Source organism: Piliocolobus tephrosceles, chromosome 5 (genome assembly GCF_002776525.5).
Source record: "Piliocolobus tephrosceles isolate RC106 chromosome 5, ASM277652v3, whole genome shotgun sequence".
In the NCBI taxonomy this organism is placed as follows: domain Eukaryota; kingdom Metazoa; phylum Chordata; class Mammalia; order Primates; family Cercopithecidae; genus Piliocolobus; species Piliocolobus tephrosceles.
This window is the reverse complement of record NC_045438.1, coordinates 116,646,437-116,656,531: the sequence shown is the minus strand read 5'-3', so window position 1 is coordinate 116,656,531 and position 10,095 is coordinate 116,646,437. Positions and strand designations below refer to the sequence as shown.

The 10,095-nt window shown below is 45.0% G+C and overlaps 1 protein-coding gene across 1 annotated transcript in view; it reads left to right on the top strand.

Annotated features, from left to right (window-relative positions):
• The first annotated feature begins 4,726 nt into the window (after positions 1-4,726).
• The window catches only part of PAQR8 (progestin and adipoQ receptor family member 8), a 46,251-nt gene continuing 40,882 nt past the window's right edge, over positions 4,727-10,095 (top strand). The window contains exon 1 of the mRNA XM_023213003.3: positions 4,727-4,879. The gene's annotated coding sequence lies outside the window, so the exon portion shown is untranslated. The remainder of the gene's footprint in view (positions 4,880-10,095) is intronic.

Genomic DNA, 10,095 nt, shown 5'->3' with positions numbered 1-10,095 from the left:
AGTCCCAGCAGGAGGATCTCTTGAGCCTGGGAGTTTGAGACCAGCCTGGGCAACATCGTGAAACCCAGTCTCTACAAAAAAATACAAAACATTAGTCAGGCATGGTGGTGTGCACCTGTAGTCCCAGCTACTTGAGAGACCGAGGTGGGGGGATCACCTGAGCCCAGGAGGTTGAGGCTGCAGTGAGCTAGGATCGTGCCACTGCACTCCAGCCCTGGAGACAGCGTGAGACCCTGTCTCAAAAAAATAAAAATAAAAACTAAATTGAAATAAAAATTTAATTGAAATTTTTTTTTTTTTTTTTTTTTTTGAGACGGAGTCTTGCTCTGTCGCCCGGGCTGGAGTGCTGTGGCCGGATCTCAGCTCACTGCAAACTCCGCCTCCCGGGTTTATGCCATTCTCCTGCCTCAGCCTCTGGAGTAACTTAAAAATATTTTTTTAAAAATAGATGTTTGAGGTGATAAGTACCCTAAATACCCTGATTTGGTCATTACATATTGTATGCATATGTCAAAATTTACATGTACCTCATAAATACCTACAATTATTAGTATTGATTAAAAATTTAAAAATAAATATATTAGATAAGACTTTTAAAATAATAATAATATTAAAGTTTCCTGCTCAGTCCTTTTATAATTTATTCTTATAGCTTGCCATCTGAAACTCTTCAACTAGGAACTAGTTACCTTAGAGAATGAGAGATCAGATATAAGGCCTCAAAATCTCACATGTGCCCAGGGCTTACTGAGGGCCCAGGAGCAATTTCTACATCTTTTCTTTTTTGTCTACATGGGTTAATTTATTTGCTCCCTGAATTGTTATTATTATACACAAACAAAAGGAAAAGATGACATGAGCAATTCCTAATGAAAATCAAATTAGCTTTAGTGAGCCCCTACCATTCCACCATTAAATGAGATAAAATAGACAGACAGTACAAGAAAATCATGATTTTTATTTTTAATCTGACTCAACCGCAGTTCTTTAGCATCCTGTATGTGAAATTAGTATCGTGGTTACTTTTCCCAGTTGGCCATTTGGCAGGGGATCTAAATAGAAACACTAAGTATGGATGGCTATCTGATCATGGAATGTCAAGGAATGATGGATTTGACTTTAGGGTAAAAAAAATACAGATATTCAAGTTTTCCCAAATTCTTCCTGTGTAGTCCACTGGGATAGTATATCTTTGTTGCAAGTAGAAAGTATTGAAACAAAGATTCCATAAACAACCACTTAAGCTGGGCACGGTGGCTCATGCCTGTAATCCCAGCACTTTGGGCGGCTGAAGAGGGCAGATCACCTGAGGTCAGGAGTTCAAGACCAGCCTGCCCAACATGGTGAAACCCCATCTCTACTAAAAATCCAAAAAAAAAAAAAAAAAAACAGCAGGGCATGGTGGCGGGCGCCTGTAATCCCAGCTACTCAGGAGGTTAAGGCAGGAGAATTGCTTGAACCCGGGAGGTGGAGGTTGTAGTGAGTCGAGATCGCGCCATTGCACTCCAGCCTGGGCAACAAGAACAAAACTCCATCTCAAAAAAACCCCACTTAAATGAAGTCATTGTCTTTTCACCCATTTAATCAGGCCTTCATTGTATGATATGTGGGTATAATTATTATTTTTGTGTTAAAGATAAGGATCCTGAAGCATAGAAAAGTGAAGTTACCAGTCAGGCATGGTGGCTCATGCCTGTAATCCCAGCACTTTGGGACCAACATGGCAAAACCGCATCTCTACCAAAAATACAAAAAATTAGCCGGGCATGGTGGTGTGTGTGCCTGTAATTCCAGATACTTGGGAGGCTGAGGTACCGAGAGGCCAAGGTTGCAGTGAGCCGAGATCATGCCACTGCACTCCAGCCTGGGGCACAGAGTGAGACTGTCTCAAAAAAAAAAAAAAAAGAAGGAAGAAGAAAAGTTAAGTTACATACTGAAGGCTCTCACTCCCAAGGCCACACTTTTAACCACTGTGCAAAGTGCCTCTCCTTTTCTCTGCCAAGATAGTGAAGAAATTAATAGTCCTCAGTCCTTTCATAAGATGTAAAAAGAAAACAAAAATAGTAGAGCTTTTAAATAACTCTTCACTGTGGCAGTTTTCACTAATAGGTCTACTTTTAGTATAAACCAGTATGTATACCAGAATGTTCCAGGCAAGTGGTTTTAACTATTTCACGCTTCCATTTCTCCGTGTTACAATAAGACTACCAGTTTTTACCCCTTTCCTACGTCATATAAATGTATGAAGTTGAGTAATATGATGTCATCAAACATACTTTGAGCTCCTTGGAAAAGTGACACTATGTAAACACAAAGTGGAAGGTTTATAAAAACAGTGTCAGTGTGGTATGTATCCAATGTAAAATAGATCAAATTATTTTATAGGGATTGGGACAAAAATAGCTCTTTAATCTTATCTATTTCTTTCATCATTTTGCATATTGCCTGCCTCTGTGGCTTTCAAGGGCAATCTGAAAGGGTCTGATACATACTAGGTCTGATACATGCTGATTGGATTAGCACTTTAGCATTCTCCTTGTTAAGGAAATACTGCAATATCCAAGATCTTGGCTGTTTCCAGGTTTTGGAAAAATCTCAGGTCAAAATTTTGTTGCCAGATGGGATTATTACATAGAGGAAAGTTGGCTGTGAATTTCCATATACCAAAGGCCATCCTAACTATCTTTCATGAGGGACCCAACAGGCTTTTATTATAATTCAAAAATAGCCAGGTCACCCTAGGACTTTTTTCAGTGTTACCAAAACATCACTTTTACTGCCCAAATGGAAGTAGGCCATTACCTCACAGCAGAAAATAAAAGAAGCTAGCTAGCATGAGACCAAGGTAGTTTTAAAAGGCATGAAGGATGAGAACCACCATTCTTATCTAGTGACTCTGGACAGCGTCACTTGCAAACAGAACTGCCTCATGCACAGATAACAATGCCTGACACCCATTACACTTTACATGCACGTTCACATCTGCCTTTTGGATGAACGGCCAGAAAGGAACATTTACCATTGAGAAAGAATTAGAAGACTTGTTAGTCTTCTTTTAAAACTTCTTCACATTCAACATGGAGTAACTCTTAGGGAGAAAACCACTGCCAAAACAATCAGCAAAGCATTTTGGAGGCTCATCAGCTCCTGGCTGACAGCTCACATTAGTTGGATGAAGGCTGTGGATAGGCTTTTAGATTTGCTAACCTGTAATTTTGTTTCTAGAGTGGGCCAAAGTGGAAGGAGTTTTCACTCCCTCTCAATAAGCCCTGTTGTACAGCTGTGACCTCTGGCCTATTACAGGTTTTTGAGGATAAGGGAGAGTTCCCTGACATCTTTGGGGTGAAGAAGAGATGGAGGGAGCAAAGCTGCCAAAGACCTCTTGTGACATTTCCACTAGTATCCACCTACAAGTAAGTGCTGGACTATGATTCCCTGGGGAGAGCAGTGGCTCTGAAGACAGGCCCCTGGGCTCTTTCCTGGCTCTGACTAGCTTCCAACCTGCCATGTAACTGCTCAGAGTCTAAATGTCTTCATTTATGGAACTGAAATAATCCTGCTGAGATTACCTACTTTCTCGGCTTCATAATGTTTGCCTGAGAATAAGAAGCCGGGACTACAGGTGTGTGCCACCACACCCATCTAATTTTTGTATTTTTTGCAGAGAAAGGGTCTCACCTTTTTGCCCAGGCTGGTCTGGAACTCCTGGACTTAAGCAATCTGCCCACTTTGGTGTTTCCCAAAGTGCTGGGAATACAGGTGTGAACCATCACACGGCTAGAATGTTTTGAAAAAGAGAAACATTGTACAAATGCGAGATGTTGTGCGACATGTCACTGAAACACGGTGGTATAAGAGAGGTTTTGGGAACTAGCAGACCAGAATTAGGCCTGAGAAAATCTTACAGTAAGCAGACCAGAATTAGGCCATCTGAGAAAATCTTACAGTAAGCAGACCAGAAAATCTTACAGTAAGCAGGCCATCTTCCCAGGCATTTTCTCCAGATAGCGAAGAAGGCTTTTTAAAAGCAAAGCCAACTTGATTTGTTAATTGATCATCCAACTTCTTAACTATCTTTTTCTCATGGTAAAATACAGAGAACGTTGTGGGTGAGGGGCAAGTCGGGAGGTGGAATCCACCCCCCCCATTCCACCCCCAATAGATTGTGTGTGGGGGTCGCTATTGCTAGGACTCACGAGGGCTGGGGATTGAGGGCACAGGGTAGTAGAGGGATCCTCTGCAGGGCAGTGTCAGATGTGTCTGTGTGATGTAGTCATGGAAGAGGCACCAGTCTTGGGCGGGTGTATCTTAGGGGTGTGGAAGTGTCTGAAAGGGCCTCCGTAGTATGTCATCACATTATTTATATCATGGGCATGACCCTGAACGTTCACCCGAGAGTGGTGAGAGAGAGAAGGCCAGGATTTAAATCAGTCTTGACAGCGCAGATGAAGTTTGTTATTGTTTTCCGGCCTTCCCGAGGGACTTTGGAAATGGCCCCCAGGGAGGTGAATTCTTGGAAAGAATACGAGGGCGGTTAAGGCGTCCCTGTCTCAAAGTCCGTTTTTTTTGCAGCTACCAGGGACTGCGAGGGTCTGCGTCCTGGGTGGAAGGAAGCGGCGTCAGTCAACTTCCTCGCAGCGGCGGCAGCGGCGCGGGCAGCGGCAGAGCGCGCGGGTCTGCGCATCCCGCCCCCGGGTTGGGAAGGGGCGGAGCCGGGCGTCACCCGCCCCCGGCGGTCTCCTCCTCCCGGCCGCTCCCCCAAACCTACCCCACCGCGGTCGCAGCCGCCTGCGGGAAGCTAGTGGCCGGGACCCCAAGGCGGGAGTGCGGGCTGGGCCGGGCTGGGCTGCGCGCACGGGCTCGGCCGCCGCCCCTGCCGGTGAGTCCAGCCGCGGGAGGCGCGGAGCGGGTTGAGTTTGGTATCGGGACCGCGCGGTCGGGGAGCCCCGGGGCCCGAGCTCGGGAGGCGGGGACGTCAGGATCGCGGCTCCGGGGAGTCCTCGCACCCCGAGCTCGGAGGGGAGGTCCAGAACCGCAGCGTTGGGAACCTGAGGCCAGGGGCCGGAGTTTAGGGCCCCTATTTTGAGTCTCAGAATCTAAGCCCGGAAGAGGGGGACGTCGGGTTAGGATGTTGGGGAGCCCTGGAGCTCTGAACGGCAGTAGTGGGGTGGCCAGGACTACGATGCTGGGGAGTCATGGAGCCCGAGCCTGGAGAGCTGGCGGGGGTGTGGGGACCGCGATGTTGGGAAGCCTGAGCCCATAGGGCGGGAGATTCAGGACCGCGACATGGGGGAGTCCGACAGGGCGGAACGAGGGGGCGCCCTGTCCGCATTTTTGGGGCGCCCTCCGCAGGGCGGAGGGGAACGGAACCCGGGAGGGGAGTGCGAAGGGGAAGAAGCCCGGGGTGGGAGGGGGAAGCCCGAGGATGGGGAGCCCGAGGTAGGGGAACCCCGGAAAGAGTAGGGTGGGGCTAGGCATGTGCTTTCGCCCGGGAAAGATGGAGGGGGCTTCTCTGAGAGGCTGAGAGGGTTGGCGCGAGGAGCGGAGTTGTGATGAGAACCGCCGGCAGCTGGCTAATGGGCAGATGCTGGGGCTTGGCGGGATGGGAACGCCGCGGTGGGGTGTCGGAGGTGGCTGGTGGGGCTGGAACGCTGGGAACGTCTGTTTCGGCTATGGGAACGAAGCGCCCTCGGTGGAACAGGGTCGTAGACAACTCGAAAGGGAATCTACTCTAGGCAGCAACACCGGGCATACCGGGGCGGGTGGGGACCCCGAACTCAACGCGCTTGGGGAATATTCGGAGCCTGGGTTTGGGGGGCTGCTGCACCTCGCCGACCCGGTGCGGGGACCTGGAAGCAGCCGGGCACCGCAGCTTCCTGTGCAGCTGTAGGTGCGCCAGGCACTGGCAGACTAGCGGGAGGTACAGGGGCCTTGGCAGACTCATTGTCTTGACCTAAGTTGCATCCCATATTTCTTAGCTGGGTTAGAAATGATTTTGTCCAGGGACCCGATAAGAGCCTAGGCTAAAAAGAATAGTTATGGAGTGAGATTTCACATGTACAGGTAATAGCTACCTGTGTGTGTGCGCCTTAGGGATAACTTATATAACACACCGTATGTGTGATTTTTAGACCCACGTGTGTACTACTTGTTCCAGTACTCTGTGAGAAGCTGTTTCTGCGTAAAAACGAGGAAAATCCACAACCCATACACACACCAAACAATGCCCACAAACGCACTGCATTCCAGTCGAGTTAAACATGAGAGTATTGTGCAGTTTGGGAGTATTTGCTTGTCAGTGAAGACTCCTGTTAGTGAAGTTAATAGGTGTTTCCTGCATGGAAGGTGGACTGCCCTTGACTGCCCTGTTAAGATCATCCATAGCGTGTACCCAGCCCTGAGCTGCTGCACCCTTGACCAGGTCAACTGGAAGGGAGCCAGACTGCTTAGGACCTCAGTGGATGAGTATCCAAGTGTGTATCTAAAAACAAAGGACCAAGGCATGGCTTTTGTTTTTTGTTTTTGTTTTTTATTTCTGTTGTTTGTCCTTGGGTGCATGTCCTTCAATTATTAGTTAAATGTTGACTATCTTACATTAACCCATCTTGTATTGTTAATTATGTATTGTAATTAGTTCAGTTATTTGGCGTAACAACCAATTCTAGAAGACTCAGGGTAGAGGAATCAATAATAAGTGGATATATCCATTGAAAGATACCTGGGCTTTTCTTTTTTTTTTTGCGGGTGTGTGTGCACGAGATTTCCTTCTGGTGCATATAGGTCCATCTTCTGACACACACTGAGATTTGAGCTTCATTGGAGAAACAAGGATTATTTTGGCAACTAGCATTTGTTGGGTCTGTTTTTCAATTCATGAAAAGGAAATCTTTAATAGTTACGCAAGTTAACAGGATAGAAAGCGATTTATTCATTTTACAAGAATCATTTCAGGACAAGCATGTTTCCATTAAGGGTGTGTGTATACCTTACTGAGTGGTCAGGACCTTGCATCAAAATCTGCATTATCATTCCTGCAGCAGTGTACTTATTCACTTGGACGTAACACTTGCTGATGCTTCCAGTTCTTTATCCAAATGTTAAAATAAATATGCCAGTATTTATACATTCAAATCAGTATTTCTTCCCTTCAAAAGCCTGCTCTTGGCAAGCTGTGTACTAATTCTAGTGATGCTGTCACTACTGAGAATAATTTTGGAGCTCCTGCTTTGGAGTTGCCTTAAGAGTTTGCAACACATTTCCTGATTGCCTCAGTGATGGCAAACCTTCTTCAGCTGGGAAACAGCCAGGCACTGTGCAGGGCCAACTTGGGCTTCCGAGGTGGGGAATCGAGGTTGTCAGTAAGAAGTATGCTCATTAAAATAATGAAAATTCTCTTGAAGGACCAGCAGTTCTAAAAGGGGCATTCAGTAATGGCATGGAGTGTGATTTAGGATGGGAAGGAATTACAGTCGGTCCCTGAACAACACCGGGGTGAGGGGCTCCCATCATCTCCACAGGGGAAATTTTGAGTATAACATTTAACTCCTCAAAAACTTAACTACTTTGAAGCACAACCTTCATTTTGGTGTTTATGCTCTGGTATGTGTGTAAAGTAATTGGTCCTGTCACTTTATTGTTATAGCTTATGGCATATTGGGCTAGAAAAAGTAAGCCTTTCTTTTCCCCTCCTGATACTTGTTACTAGGCAGTCTTCGTCATTGTGGATTTTTACAGAAGGCAAAACAGAAATACAAAAGACTTGTTGTCTCACCAAAAAAAGAGGTACCCAGAAAGCCATTTGCCCCAGCTGTAGGTAATGCCTGGTGCTTGATTTTTTGATGTGAAAGGATCTAGAGAAGTAAAGGGAAGAGAATGATTTCTGAAAATTAATTTCAACTTTGATATTTCATGGCACACAGTATAAAAAAATGACCTGAACATATCCCTTTTTAAAATCCGCATTTTTTTTTTTTCAGGTTGTATAGCATAAAGCTTCACACAACCACAGCTTGAATCTTGATCTAGCTGTGGTTTGGGGGCAAGTTTCATCTCTTTTGACCTCAGTTTTCTTATCTTAAAATGAAGATATCAATGAGCAGTACCTCATGGGGCTGTGATGAAGATGAAATAGCATTGATGCATGTAGAACACTTGAGTTCGGTGCCCAACACATGAGTGCTCAATAGAGTCTAGCTGTTCTTGTTAGGAATATTATTTATTGATAGTCTTATGTTAAAATTCCTTTGAAGCCATGTGGAAATTTATCATTTCCCAGGTAATGATATTCCCTTCAGTTAGGTTTTGCAACTAACTACAAATAGAACATTTTGGTTTTTGCCCTCCTGTTCTTTTAAGAGTTTTTAAAGGGTGGTCTTTTAAGAATTTTTAAAGGGTAACCTTTAAAAGCAACCACAACTACTTACTTTTTATTTATTCAGAAATGAGGAAATACAGACTCCAAATAAATGGGGTCAGTGCTCCCAGTTACTTTCTTTTGAATTCAGATTTTTTAAAATGAGCATTCCTGTTATGATTGTATATTAGGTATAACAGTTTGGCGTGGTAAGGCAAATCTCAAAGAAAAAAGTTTAAAAGCCTCTCCTCTAATTGTTTTTCCTTCATCCAATGAAAATATTATTCTAACGAAACAGCTACAGTTCTCTTGGCATGTATTGAAAGAGATGATTCTGGTAAACATTCCTTTCATTCCAAATGTGAGTTTTGCTCTGCTGTGTTTTTTAAACAATAGGGAAGAATAGCCTGGCACTGAAATCTCAGCTCTTCTGTAAATGTCAACACTAGTTTTTTTTTCAAGTTTATAAGTGTTATTTAATATATATACATCCGTATATTAGAAAGATGGGAAAGTTTCATCTTAATTTTAATCAGATGATTAGGGGCTGCTATGAAATAGTTAATGTTTCATGAAATGTTGACCATTTAGTGAGAATTCTCTGTTTTAGGCAAGCAAGTGCTGGAGATGGAGAGGCTTGAGACACAGGCTTTGCCCTTCAGAAGTTCTTTCACATCATGTGCTCTCTTACAATGATGCATGAACAAAAGTTTCTTCTCCTAATGGCCTGTGGAGCTAAGAATTAATATGGATTTTACTACATGATCTTTTCCCTCAATTTCTCAAAGACGGGTAAATAGGTGGATCTCTCAATAGTGTTCATATTTTTGAGGTGGATTAACTCTTTCAAAATTAGATCCCGATATGCACTCAGAGGCCATAAAAGGAGATAATAGCTATAATTAGTGAATTACAAAGTTACATATCTGTAGGATAGGGTGGTATTATTGCTTTACCAAACTTTCCTGGAATGTTGTGTTTGGTTCTTGCTCTGTCTTCTGAGTAGCAGTTTATGTACTTGTAAAGGACAAGGAAACAACATACATTGTGGCTTAGACTGGAGCCCTGATGATGATGATGATGATGATGATGATGATGATTTTGAGACAGAGTCTTGCTCCCTCACCCAGGCTGGAGTGCAATGGCGCGATCTCGGCTCACTGCAACCTCCATCTCCCGGGTTCAAGCATTTCTCCTGCCTCAGCCTCCTGAGTAGCTGGGATTGCAGGCACGTACCACCAGCCCAGCTAATTTTTGTATTTTTGGTAGAGATGAGGTTTCACCATGTTGGTCAGGCTAGTCTTGAGCTCCTGACCTTGTGATCTGCCTGTCTTGGCCTCCCAAAGTGCTGGGATTACAGGCGTAAGCCACCGCGCCCGGCCTGGAGCTGTGATTCTTAATGGGGAGAAGGGGGTGGCGAATTTGCCCCTCTTAGCCCCAGAGGATGAAATTTGGTGATGTCTGGAGACATTTTTTTTTTTTTTTTTTTTTTTTTTTTTTTTGAGATGGAGTCTCGCTCTGTCACCCAGGCTGGAGTGCAATGGCTAGATCTCAGCTCTCTGCAAGCTCCGCCTCCCGAGTTCACGCCATTCTCTTGCCTCAGCCTCCCGAGTAGCTGGGACTACAGGCGCCCGCCACCTCGCCCGGCTAGTTTTTTGTATTTTTTAGTAGAGACGGGGTTTCACCGGGTTAGCCAGGATGGTCTGGATCTCCTGACCTCGTGATCCACCCGTCTCAGCCTC